Source organism: Meles meles, chromosome 19, assembly GCF_922984935.1.
Source record: "Meles meles chromosome 19, mMelMel3.1 paternal haplotype, whole genome shotgun sequence".
NCBI classification, from domain to species: domain Eukaryota; kingdom Metazoa; phylum Chordata; class Mammalia; order Carnivora; family Mustelidae; genus Meles; species Meles meles.
In genome coordinates, this window is record NC_060084.1 from 35,406,995 (window position 1) to 35,419,561 (window position 12,567).

General features: G+C 38.4%; 1 protein-coding gene across 1 annotated transcript in view; it reads left to right on the forward strand.

Annotated features, from left to right (window-relative positions):
* The window catches only part of ITFG1 (integrin alpha FG-GAP repeat containing 1), a 286,746-nt gene that overhangs the window by 146,261 nt on the left and 127,918 nt on the right, over positions 1-12,567 (forward strand). The gene's annotated exons all lie outside the window — the stretch shown is intronic.

Genomic DNA, 12,567 nt, shown 5'->3' on the forward strand with positions numbered 1-12,567 from the left:
ACAAGCTAGAAAGCAAATACTGAAATAACTGTATCACGTTCAATAATAGAAGCACCTACAGAGGACAGAGTGATTGTACTCTTTATTTTTTATGTGATTTTTTTCCTGGAAATAGTTGAAATTTTATTTCCTTGTTCGTTTAATTTCTGTATGTGAATATAGTTGATACACAATGTTACATTAATTTCAAGTGTACAACCTAGTGATTGGACAAGTCTATACATTATGCTATGCTCATCACAAGTGAGCATAATTGTGCAGCACAAGCACAGCATAAGTGTGCAGCTACCATCTGTCACCACACAACACTATTACAATACCATTGACCAGTATTCCTTATGCAGTCCTTTTATTCCTGTGACTTACTCTTTCCATAAAGGAAGCCTTATCTCCTACTCCCTTTCACCTGTAAGGCCAAAATTTTTAAAAACAAATGATCCAATTACACTTTCAGACTGAAAACCATCGTGCTTAAGAGCTGAACCTCAGCTTCAGTCTCAGTCCAGCCACTTATCACCCATGTGACCTTAGGCACATTACATGAACTCATCTGTAAGACAAGAGTAATAAAATTATCTATGTCTTGTAGTTGTAGTGAAGATTAAATGAAGTAAAAATAAGTGAAGCAATTAGTGAGTACCCAGCACACACAGAATTTTAGTGAATATTGCCTTACTGTTGTTTGTTTATAACTGCACAAAAATTCAAACATGATTATTGATATATTCATATACATAAAATGTATATTTACTACATTATCAGTGATTTTGAGTGCTGCAACTCCTTTTTTTCCTTAAGTACAGGTACCAGTAAATAAACCAACATAGTTAAATTCATAATTAGACTGACTCTTTGCAGATTCTGTTAATATGACTCTTCCTAAATTTTAATACCTTATTGTTTTCTTCCTATGATTAATTATATTTTCTGGCCCTTATTCGTAACTATCTCCTGCATCATTATCTACCCACAGGTTTTCCTCTATGCATTAATTCTACTCTGGAATTAATGATGATTCAGCTAAACATTTCCTACCAGGCACATGATGCAAAACAACTTCCCTAGAAAAAAAAAAGGAAAAAAAAAAAAAAAAACAGATATATTGTTGCTTTTAACACCAAACAATGTCATCTAGAAATCTGATTTTTAGAGGAACGTATATTATTAGTGAGTGTCCCTAAATATTGTAGAAAACTATGGACATTCTGTGCTTAAATTTTCGAAGGATTTGATTTGAAATTATAATTGCTCTAAGTTACATATGTGGAATTTTCAAGGGACATGATCATCATGCTTCATAACTATGTGAAGCAATTTTTTTAATTTAATTTTACTTTTTCAGTGTTCCAAGATTCATTGTTTATGCAGACATCCAGTGCTTCATGCAATATGTGCCCTCCTTAATACCCAGCATCAGGCTCTCCCAACCCCTACCTCCCTCCCCTCCAATACTCTCCCTTTGATTCTCAGAGTACACAATCTCTCATGGTTCGTCTTCCCCTCCACTTTACCCCAAATCACATCTCCTCTCCTTCACCCAGTGTCCTCCGTGTTATTCCTTGTGCTCCACAAGTAAGTGAAACCATGTGATAATTGACTCTCTCTGGTTGCCTTCTTTCACTCAGCATAATCTCCTCCTGTTCCATTATTTTGTTGATACAAAAGTTGGGTATTCATTCTTTCTGATGGAGGTGGAATATTCCATTGTATATACAGACCATATCTTCTTTATCCTTTCATCTGTTAAAGGGCATCTCGGCTCTTTCCAAAGTTTAGCAACTGTGGCCATTGCTGCTATGAACATTGGGGTACAGATGGCCCTTCTGTTCATTATATCTGTATTGTTGGGGTAAATACCCAGTAGTGCAATTACAGGGTCAGAGGGTAGCTCTATTTTTAATTTCTTAAGGAATCTCCACACTATTTTCCCAAAGTGGCTGCACCAACTTGCATTCCCAACAACAGTGTAAGAGGGTTCCCCTTTCTCCACATCCTCTCCAACACTTGTTTCCTATCTTGTTGATTCTGGCCATTCTAACTGCTGTAAGGTGGTATCTCAATGTGGTTTTGATTTGAATCTCCCCGATGCCTAATGATGATAACCATTTTTTCATGTGTCTGTTAGCCATTTGTATGTCTTCTTTGGAGAAGTGTCTGTTCATGTCTTCTGCCCTTTTTTTAACATTGTTATCTGTTTTGTGGCTGTTGAGTTGAGGAGTTCTCTATAGTTCTTGATATCAGCCCTTTGTCTGTAATGTCATTTGTGAATATCTTTTCCCATTCCGTCTTGCCTCTTTGTTTCGTTGACTGTTCACTGCTGTGCAGAAGCTTTTGATCTTGAGGAAGTCCCAAAAGTTCATTTTCACTTTTGTTTACTTTGCCTTTAATTGACATGTCTTGAAAGAAGTTGCTGTGGCCAGTGTTGAAGAGGTTACTGCCAATGTTCTCCTCTAGGATTTTGGTATATTCCTGCCTCACATTGAGGTCTTTTATCCATTTTGACTTTATCTTTGTGTATGGTGGAAGAGAATGGTCAAGTTTCATTCTTCTATACATAGCTATTCAAATCTCCCAGCACCATGTACTGAAGAGACTATCTTTTTCCCACTGTATATTTTTTCCTGCTTTGTTGAAGATTAGTTGACCAAAGAGTTGCGGGTCCATATCTAGGCGCTCTACTCTGTTCCACTTGTCCATGTGTTTGTTTTTGTGCCAGTACATGCTGTCTTGGTGATCACAGCTTTGTAGTAAAGCTTGAAATCAGGCAACATGATGCCCCCAGTTTTGTTTTTCTTTTCAACATTTCCTTAGCAATTCGGGGTCTCTTCTGGTTCCATACAAATTTTCGTATTGTTTGTTCTAGCACTTCGAAAAATGCTGGTAGAATTTTGATCGGGATGGCATTGAAAGTATAGACTGCTCTAGGCACTATCGATATTATGACAATGTTTATTCTTCTGATACATGAGCATGGAATGCTTTTGCATCTTTTTGTGTCTTCTTCAATTTCTTCCGTGAATGTTCTATAGTTCCTTGAGTACAAATCCTTTACCTCTTTGGTTAGGTTTATTCCCAGGTGTCTTACGGTTCTCAGTGCAATAGTAAGTGGAATTAGTTCTCTAATTTCCTTTTCTGTATTTTCATTGTTAGTGTATAAGAAAGCAACTGATTTCTGTGTATTGATTTTGTATCCTGCCACATTACTGAATTGCTGTATGAGTTCTGGGAGTTTGGGGGTGGAGTCTTTTGGGTTTTCCATATAAAGTATCATGTCATCTGCAAAGAGAGAGAATTTGACTTCTTCTTTGCCAATTCGAATACCTTTTATTTCTTTTTGTTGTCTGATTGCTGTTGCTATGACTTCTAGTACTGTGTTCAACAACAGTAGCAAGAATGGACATCCTCGTCTTGTTCCTGATCTCAAAGGGAAGGCTGTCAGCTTTTCCCCATTTAGAATGATATTCTCTGTGGGTTTTTCATGGCTAGATTTTATGAAGTTGATGAATGTTCCCTCTATCCCTATACTTTGAATCGTTTTAATTAGGAATGGATACTGTATCTTGTCAAATGCTTTCTCTACATCAATTGAGAGGACCATGTAGTTCTGCTCTCTTCTCTTATTGATTTGTTTTATCACATTGATTGATTTGCGAATGTTGAACCACCCTTGCAACCCAAGGATAAATCCCACCTGGCTGTGGTGGATAATCTTTTGCATGTACTGTTGGATCCTATTAGCTAGGATCTTGTTGAGAATCTTGGCATCCACATTCATTAGGGGTATTGGTCTGAAATTCTCCTTTTTGATGGGATCTTTGCCTGGTTTGGGGATCAGGGTAATGCTGGCTTCACAGAAAGAGTCCAGAAGTTTTCCTTCTGTTTCTATTTTTTGAAATAGCTTCAGGAGAATAGGTATTATTTTGTCCTTGGATGTTTGGTAGAATTTCCCCAGGAAATCTGTCAGGTTCTGGGCTCTTGTTTTTTGGGAGGTTTTTGATCCCTGCTTCAAACTCGTTAGTAGATATTGGTCTATTCAGGTTGTCACTTTCTTCCAGATTCAATCTTGGAAGTTTATAGGTTTCCAGGATTGCATCCATTTCTTCTAGGTTGGTTAATTTATTGGCATATAACTGTTGATGATACTTTCTGATGGTTATTTCTATTTCCTTGGTGTTAGTCATGATCTCTCCCCTTTTTTTTATAATTTTATTAATTTGGGTCTTCTTTCTTTTCTTCCAAACTTTTTCTTGTGGTTGAATTCCAGGTTCAAAGCATCACGGTCTAAGAATATGCAGGGAATGATCTCAATCATTTGGTAGTAGTTGAGCCCTGATTTGTGGCCCAGTATGTGGTCTGTTCTGGAGAAAGTTCCATGTGCGCTTGAGAAGGATGAATATTCTGTTGTTTTAGGGTAGAATATTCTGTATATATCTATGAGGTCCACATGCTCCAATGTGTCATTCAAAGCTCTTGTTTCTTTATTGATTTTCTGCTTCGATGATCTGTCTGTTGCTGAGAGTGGCATGTAAGATCCCCTACTATTAATGTATTCATTTCAATAAGAGTCCTTATCTTGATTAACACTGGGCTTATGTAGTTGGCTGCTCCCATATTGGGGGCATAAATATTTACAATTGTAAAATCTTCTTGGTGGATAAACCCTTTTTTAAAAAAATATTTTATTTATTTTTCTGACAGAGAGAGGTCACAAGTAGGAAGCAGGCTCTCCACGGAGCAGAGAGCCCGATGTGGGGCTCAATCCCAGGACCCTGGCATCATGACCTGAGCTGAAGACAGAGGCTTTAACCCACTGAGCCACCCAGGCGCCCTGTGGATAAACCCTTTAAGAATGATGTAGTGTCCTTCTGTATCTCTGCCTGCAGTCTTTAGTTTAAAATCTAATTTATCTGATATGAGAATCGCTACCCCAGCTTTCTTTTGAGGCCCGTTGGCATGAACAATACTTCTCCATTTCTTCACTTTCAGTCCTGATGTATCTTTAGGTTCCAAATGTGTCTCTTGTAGACAGCATATGGACAGGTCCTGTCGTTTTATCCAGTCTGCAACCCTATGCCGTTTTATGGCAGCATTTAGGCCATTCACATTGAGAGTGATTATTGAAAGATATGTTTTATTGACATCATGTTGCCTGTGAAGTCCGTGTTTCTATAGATTATCTCCGTAAATTTCTGTTCCATGACACTCTTGGATTCTTTCCTCTTTTATAGAACCCCCCTTAATATTTCTTGTAGTGCCAGCTTGGTGGTCACTTACCCTTTTTTTTTTTTTAAGATTTTATTTATTTATTTGATAGAGATCACAAGCAGGCAGAAAGGCAGGCAGAAAGAAAGGAGGAAGCAGGCTCCCTGCTGAGCAGACAGCCCGATGCGGGGCTTGATCCCAGGACCCTGGGATCATGACCTGAGCCGAAAGCAGAGGCTTTAACCCAGTGAGCCACCCAGGTGCCCCGTCACATACTCTTTTAAACCTTCTGGTCTTAGAAGCTCTTTATCTCTCCATCCATTTTGAATGTCAGCCTTGCTGGATAAAGTATTCTCAGCTGCATGTTCTTCTCATTTTAGTGCCCTGAATATGTCTTGCCAATCTTTCTGGATTGCCAGATTTCTGTGGACAGATCTGATGTTATTCTGATGGACCTTCCTCTGTACATAAGGAATCTCTTCCCCTAGCTGCCCTCAGAAGCTCTTCTCTAAAATTATGATTCATCAGTCTCACAATTAAGTGTCTCAAGGTCTTTCTAGATTCATTGATCTTGTGGGGTTTTCTTTCTGCCTCTAGGACATGAATGCTGGTTCCATTCCCCAGACTGGGGAAGTTGTCATCCAGAATTTGTTCACCTGTATCTTCTAGTCTTCTGTCTTTTTCCACCCCCTCAGGGATCCCAATAATTCTGACGTTGGAATGTTTCATGACATCATTTATTTCCCTAAATCTCTTTTCATGGCTTCTAAGCTATTTGTACCAGGCTTCCTCCTGATCTTTTTTCTCTTATCATTTTGTCCTCTAGATCACTAATTCTGTCTTCTGCCTCAGTTACCCTAGCTTTTAGAGTATTTAGATTAGAATGGATCTCACTGATAGCAAATTTAACTTCTGCCCTTAGAGATTCTATGTTGTCACTAATGGTTTTCTTCAACCTAGCCATTGCCTGGGTAGTTGTTACCCTGAATTCCCTTTCTGAAATACTGTTTATGTCCATATCCAATAGTTCTGATAGAGAGGGCACAGTCTCTGAATTTTTCCTCCATTGGGTGTTCCTCCTCCTAGTCATTTTGATGAGAGCTGGTTGAGGGGATGGGTAACTGAATATATCAACCATGATCCAGGCAAGGTGCACCCCGGAATGTTTCAGAGCAATTAGAAGTCACCACCAAAAAGAAAGAAAAAGGATAAAAAGAGAGAGAGAAAAGAGAAAACCTAGCCAGAATGAGCCCCAAAAGTAAGACTTATAAGCTATATAAATAAAAACGACAAACAAAAAGACCAACAAAAGTAAATGGTAAAGAAAAAAAAAAGAACCCAGCTAAAATGAACCACAAGGATAAGTTTTATATAATACCAAACAAAAACAAATATACAGAAACACTGACAGAAGAAGAAGAAGATGGGAGGGTGGTTATAAATCCTCGATGTGGGCGAGGAAATTTATTTTGGTTCTTCCTAGCTGTATTTTGATATCTTTGGTAAAGGACTCAACTTTCCAGATATAAAGTTTCTATGTAGTGGTAGTATTGATTATGGAAAGAGGATTACCTTGAAGCTTATATCTGTAAGTATATTTTAAAAAATAGGAAAAAAACAGCTATATGTATGAAAACAGTTCAAGTTAAAATGTTGTTATAAATATGTTGTATTAAACCTCTAGTTTTAATGATAAGTAACTTAAAAAAATTAAAAAGAGCTAGAATTGTGAGAATAAATTAAAAATAAAAGTTGCGGCTTGGGTCATGATCTCGGGGTCCTGGGATCGAGTCCCGCATCCGGCTCTCTGCTCAGCGGCGAGCCTGCTTCCCTCTCTCTCTCCTCTCTGCCTGCCTCTCTGTCTACTTGTGATCTCTCTCTGTCAAATAAATAAATAAAATCTTTTAAAAAAAAAAAAAGTTGTATCTATGAAGTATACAGGTTTTAGGGCAATACCAGGAGCTTCGTATATTATTTTCCCCTGATGCTAGGGTTTAACAGTTTTATGGGGACCATATGGTGGTTGTCCTCTCATTCTTTTGACTTGCTTTCTGGGCAGGGGCCTGCCACATTGTTTTTCAGTCAGTCTTGCTTGGGTTGAGTACTGCTGCCCCAGGGCTCTGTGGAGACTGGTTTCTCAGGCTTTTGTTCTCTGGAGGTTTTTGTTCTTTGGCAGCTTTTTTTTTTTTTTTTAAAGATTTTAATTATTTATTTGTCAGAGAGAGAAAGAGAGCACACACAAGCAGGCAGAAGTGGCAGGCAGAGGCAGAGCGAGAAGCAGGCTCCCTGCGGAGCGAGGAGCCCGATGCAGGACTCGATCCCAGGACCCTGAGATCATGGCCTGAGCCGTCTCTGGTGGCTTTTTGCAGCTTTTTGGAGGTGTAGTGGAAAGCATACTGCACCCAGACCTCTGCCTCAGAGAAGCCACAGTCTGCTTCCTTCTGGGTGGTCCAGAACACACAGACTCTCCCTTTCTGCAAACTTCCTGAACAGCACAACCTCCCACAGGTGTTGTACACCCCCAGCCACTACCTCAGTGGTCACCTGAGGCGCTCGTTTGTCTCTGCACCCCCGTGTCGCTGAAACCACAAGCAGTATTGGTCCATGGAGCCCGCTTCCGGTGATTGCCTTTGCCAGGACTGCTGTCTGGGTTTCATGTTCACGCAGGGAACACTCAGTGCCCACAGTTGTGCAGATCGCAGATGGCTGCCGCCAAGGAATCCCGACCACAAGTCGTGCCGGGTTCTCCCAGGCGAGGGCTGGGAGCATCCAGACCCTTGGCTCGTGGCAGGAGACTGAGGTCTTAAAGAGCACCAGCTGGCACCCACACCAAGCTGTCTCAGGTGCAGGCGGGAGTGTGCTCACAGTCCGCGGTTGTGCAGGGTGTGCAGATTGCAGGAGACCGTGTGCCTAGAGAGCACCAGCTGACACCCACTCTAGAAGGTCTCACGTGTGGGCAGGACTGTGCCCACCTGAGCAGTGGTGCAAGCAGTGGACTGGAGGCTGTGCTGCACTCTCTCTGGCACAGTTGGTCACTGGCAGTGGCCTTCCTGGGTCTGTGGGCTTAGTCCCATGACCACCCGGTTCCACCAGTAACCCCTTCAGATCTTTTGCTCATTTTGAATGCCTTCCACCAGACTCCCAGCTCATGCTGGTCCCCAACCACAGGCACTTTCGTATTGGGGTATTACTTTTCCAGCGGGTCACTTCGGGTGTCTCCCTCCCACTTCTGCTTATCCTCCGATACCCGTCTGAGCATTCCCACTCCATGTTACCTCTCCGCTGTTGTCTTCTGCCACCATAGAGATCCAGAGTGTATAATCTTACATCTCAGGCTGATTTCGTGAGTGTTCTGGTAAATATTTAGCTCACTTTAGGGGACCAGTTGAAACAGGGTCTCCTACATCACCATCTTGCCCCTCCCACTGTGTGAAGCAATTTTAATGTAAAATGAAACCTCTGAACTGAATGTATTATTCCTTTTAAAGGTGTAGTGGCATGAAAACAAGGAAATGTAAGATTATTTTATTCTGGACATTAATTCTATTCAGTAGAACAAGGAATTGCATCTGAAATTCATTTTAAGTCTATGATTAGTCATCCTTAGAAGAATATCCAAACAATTAATGTTTTGGTCATAAGGGTCTTTTTTTTTTTTAAACTTAGTGAGTTATTTTGTTGTTGTTGTTGTTGTTGTTACATTTTATGTCCCAGTATAGTTGACATACTGTGTTCTATTAGTTTTAGGTGTATGATACAGTGATTCAGTAACTCCATTCATCAGCTGGTGCTCATCACAAGTGCCCTCCTTAATCCACATTACCTATTTCTCCTTCCTCCCCTCCCCTTCCCTCTGGTAATCATCGGTTTGTTCTCCATAATTAAGAGTTTGTTTCCTGGATTCTCTTCTCTCTCTCTTTCATTTTCTTTGCTCATTTGTTTCTTAAATGCCACATCTGAGTAAAATCATATGGTATTTGTCTTTCTCTGACTGACTTACATTACTTACCATTATGCACTCTAGTCCATCCATGCCATTGCAGATGGCAAGATTTCATTCTACTGAGTAGCATTCCATTCATGTATACTGAGTAACAATCCATTCCATGTATACTCAATATTGTATATATCAATATTTTCTTCTTTTTAAGATTTTATTTATTTATTTGACATAGAAAGAGAGAAAAATCACTAGTAGGCAAAGAGGCAGACAGAGAGAAAGGGGGTAAGCAGGCTCCCTGCTGAGCAGAGAGCTCGATGGTGGGCTCAATCCCCGGACCCCGAGACCATGACCCAAGCCAAAGGCAGAGGCTTAACCCATTGAACCACCCAGGTGCCCCAGGAGGATCATTTTTTATAAGCATTTTGTATGTAGAGGGCAGCACACTTCATTAATTACAGAGAGTAGTGAATGATACATGAATGTGTATGCTTGTCTTTCCAGACAGACTATATGATAAATTTCATTACTTACATGGTTTTGCTACCAAGATAAATTCCAATAAGCCTTTCCTATATGATCAATGAGTACATTGCAATTTTTGCATTAAACTATACATTATTGAGTAAAGTAAGCTTTTTAGTTGTTGAATCATTAACATATATAGTTAACTTTTATAAATGGTGGAGGAGTACTGGGAATAATGTAAGTATATTACATTTATAAAAATCCATTTTATTTCATTTAAATTAGCTTCCTTACTAGAATAGTAGCCGCAGTTTCATGATCTCTAAAGAACAGTAACAGTGCTACTTCATAAAGCAGAAACGTGAAAGATTTTGAACTCCTATTTTTGTAATTCTTACCAGCTATATGAATTAGACTAATGGTGGTAGACTGGCACTATGGAATCCATTTCTCAGGATGACAGAATGGAAAATGACTCTCCTATTTGTCCATGAACAAGGCAGGACTTAGATTCAGACCTCTCTTAGGTATGTACTTGTGTTCAGATATATTAATGAAAGAAGAAATAAAATATACACTTCTTTCACTACATTATATATCCCATAAGTTTAAAAGAAAAGCTTATTTCTAAATGCAGCTTAGAAGAGAAAGACAAAACCATGGACTTTGGATTCCAGTTTAAATGCTAGTGTGCCACTTAGGAGTCATTTCCTTCAACAAGTTATGTATCCTATCTATGTATCTCCGAATCTATAAGATAAGTATAGTTATGCCTCGCCTTCAGATTTCTTGTGAGATTTTCATGAAATACCATTCCTTCCCCACTTGCCTCTCAAGCTAATCTTATTAAGAAGCCTGTATTTAAACTAGGCTGTCAACAATATGAATGTTGACTTTATTTCCAAAAGACCTGTTAGCAGCTAGGTAGCTTCTGACCATGTTATTGTCAGGGAAAGAACTGATGGCTAACTTTGAACCACAACTCCTAAGCCCAATATGTTTATGTGTAAGAAATTTAAAATATGTAAGTTAAAACCTATCAATCTAAGCATATAATGTAAATTTTTTTTCAAATCTAAATGGTTTAGTCAGATTGGACTCTTTCTCAAAAGACAACATATTGGGGCGTCTGGGTGGCTCAGTGGGTTAAGCCTCTGCCTTCTGCTCAGGTCCTGATCTCAGGGTCCTGGGATCGAGCCCCACATCAGGCTCTCTGCTCAGCAGGGAGCCTGCTTCCCTTCCTCTCTCTGCCTATTTGTGATCTCTGTCAAATAAATAAATAAAACAAACAAAAAAAAAAGACAACATATTTACTAAGAAAACAATAGTCTCAAAATTCTCTCTGAGAGTTTGAATACTCTACCTAAGGGTAGAATGGTTTGCCAGTTTCCAAAGGAAAATGAGGGAGAATTAAAAAGTATTAGCAAAAAATTTTCTTCTATTGACTTCAAGAAGTAACTTGAAATTTTTTCCGAGTCTTGCAGATCCTCTATATGCAACTTTTTTTTCTTAAGGCTGATAGATTAAATGCCACAATGGGTCACTGTTTTCAGTGTTGTTACAGATGAATTAAAGAAACAAAAAAAAAAAAAATTAAAAATCTGTGGAAGCAAGATCTATCTTTTTGTGTAAATCTATCACCTTTTCTCACTTTCTTCATTAGCAAAGGGAAAGGTACAGTCATAAAGAATAGATAATGAAAATATATATTAGCATTGTTACCCATTGTCTTTGTATTTTTGTCATTAAATCTCAATAGAATTTTTAAGAGCTAGGGATGTTTTGTTTTGCGGTTGGTTTTTTTGTTTGTTTTGTTTTGTTTTGTTTTTTACAGAGGAGAGGCTTGATTCAGACCAAGTGTGTTCTTCATCCCCAATATCCACTGTATGCAAACATATCAAATGTAGACGCAGCAAAGGAGCAGGGCACATGGGATAAGAATTAGATTTGATGAAAAGATTTATTTTAGAATCCTGACTTTGGATCATCATTTCCTCATCTGTGAAATGAAGCAAATACTTAAGCTATGTTACAGAGAAGTTGTCAAAACAAGATAATATATATGTAAGAGGAAACTACAAAATGTTTTATTTAAGCTAAGCCTTTATTTTAATCTTTATTTGTTGGTAACAATTTTTTATTACTTAAAGCAAGTATTTGCAGTGTTTAAATTTATAACATTTAAAAATTGCAATATTGAGATTTGGGATAGAGTATAATCTTCTTTCATTATACATTATATTAGACATTAACATTGCTAAAAATAATAATACCAAAAAATATAGATCATAACTAAAGAAGAGGTCTATTCCTTGGTAATACTTCTGTTAACTGAAATATTTGGGAAATGGTATGACTTTTTAAAAGACAAAATTCAGATTTCTCTTATAAATTTCACTAAAGCATTTGTAGGTTTGCCTTTATTGTTATACTGTAATATATTAACATTTTTATCAATTGTCTTTCAGTGAAATCTATACCGAGAATCACCTTTGACTATTGTTGATATAGGGAGGAGGATTGTCTAAGGAGCATTGTTTTCTTTTGTTATGTGTTTTGTTCCCTTTGTCTTTTAGGAATTCTCTCTAGTCATGAGTTTTATTTACCTTTATAAAGGCATATAAAGTACTGGTTTCCTATAGTTTTCAAAAATTTAGACTCAAGGCCTTTTACGGTTGAAAGGAAATTTAAAATCATGTCATCCATTTCCCTCATTTATGAATTGATTAGAGCTCAGAGCAGTTATGTGACTTAGCTAAAATCACTCAGTGAGTAGTGGAAATGAATAGATTAATTAATTAATTCTGGATTCAGTGTACTTAACTTTCCATTTGACTGTGCTGAGTATCAACAATTTTCCTTCACTTGGAAGGGAGTACTTACGCTAGAATCTGATGATTCAGAACTTAGTAAGACATATACATATCCTTATGGTGTTTCAATCTGACTAACTGCAT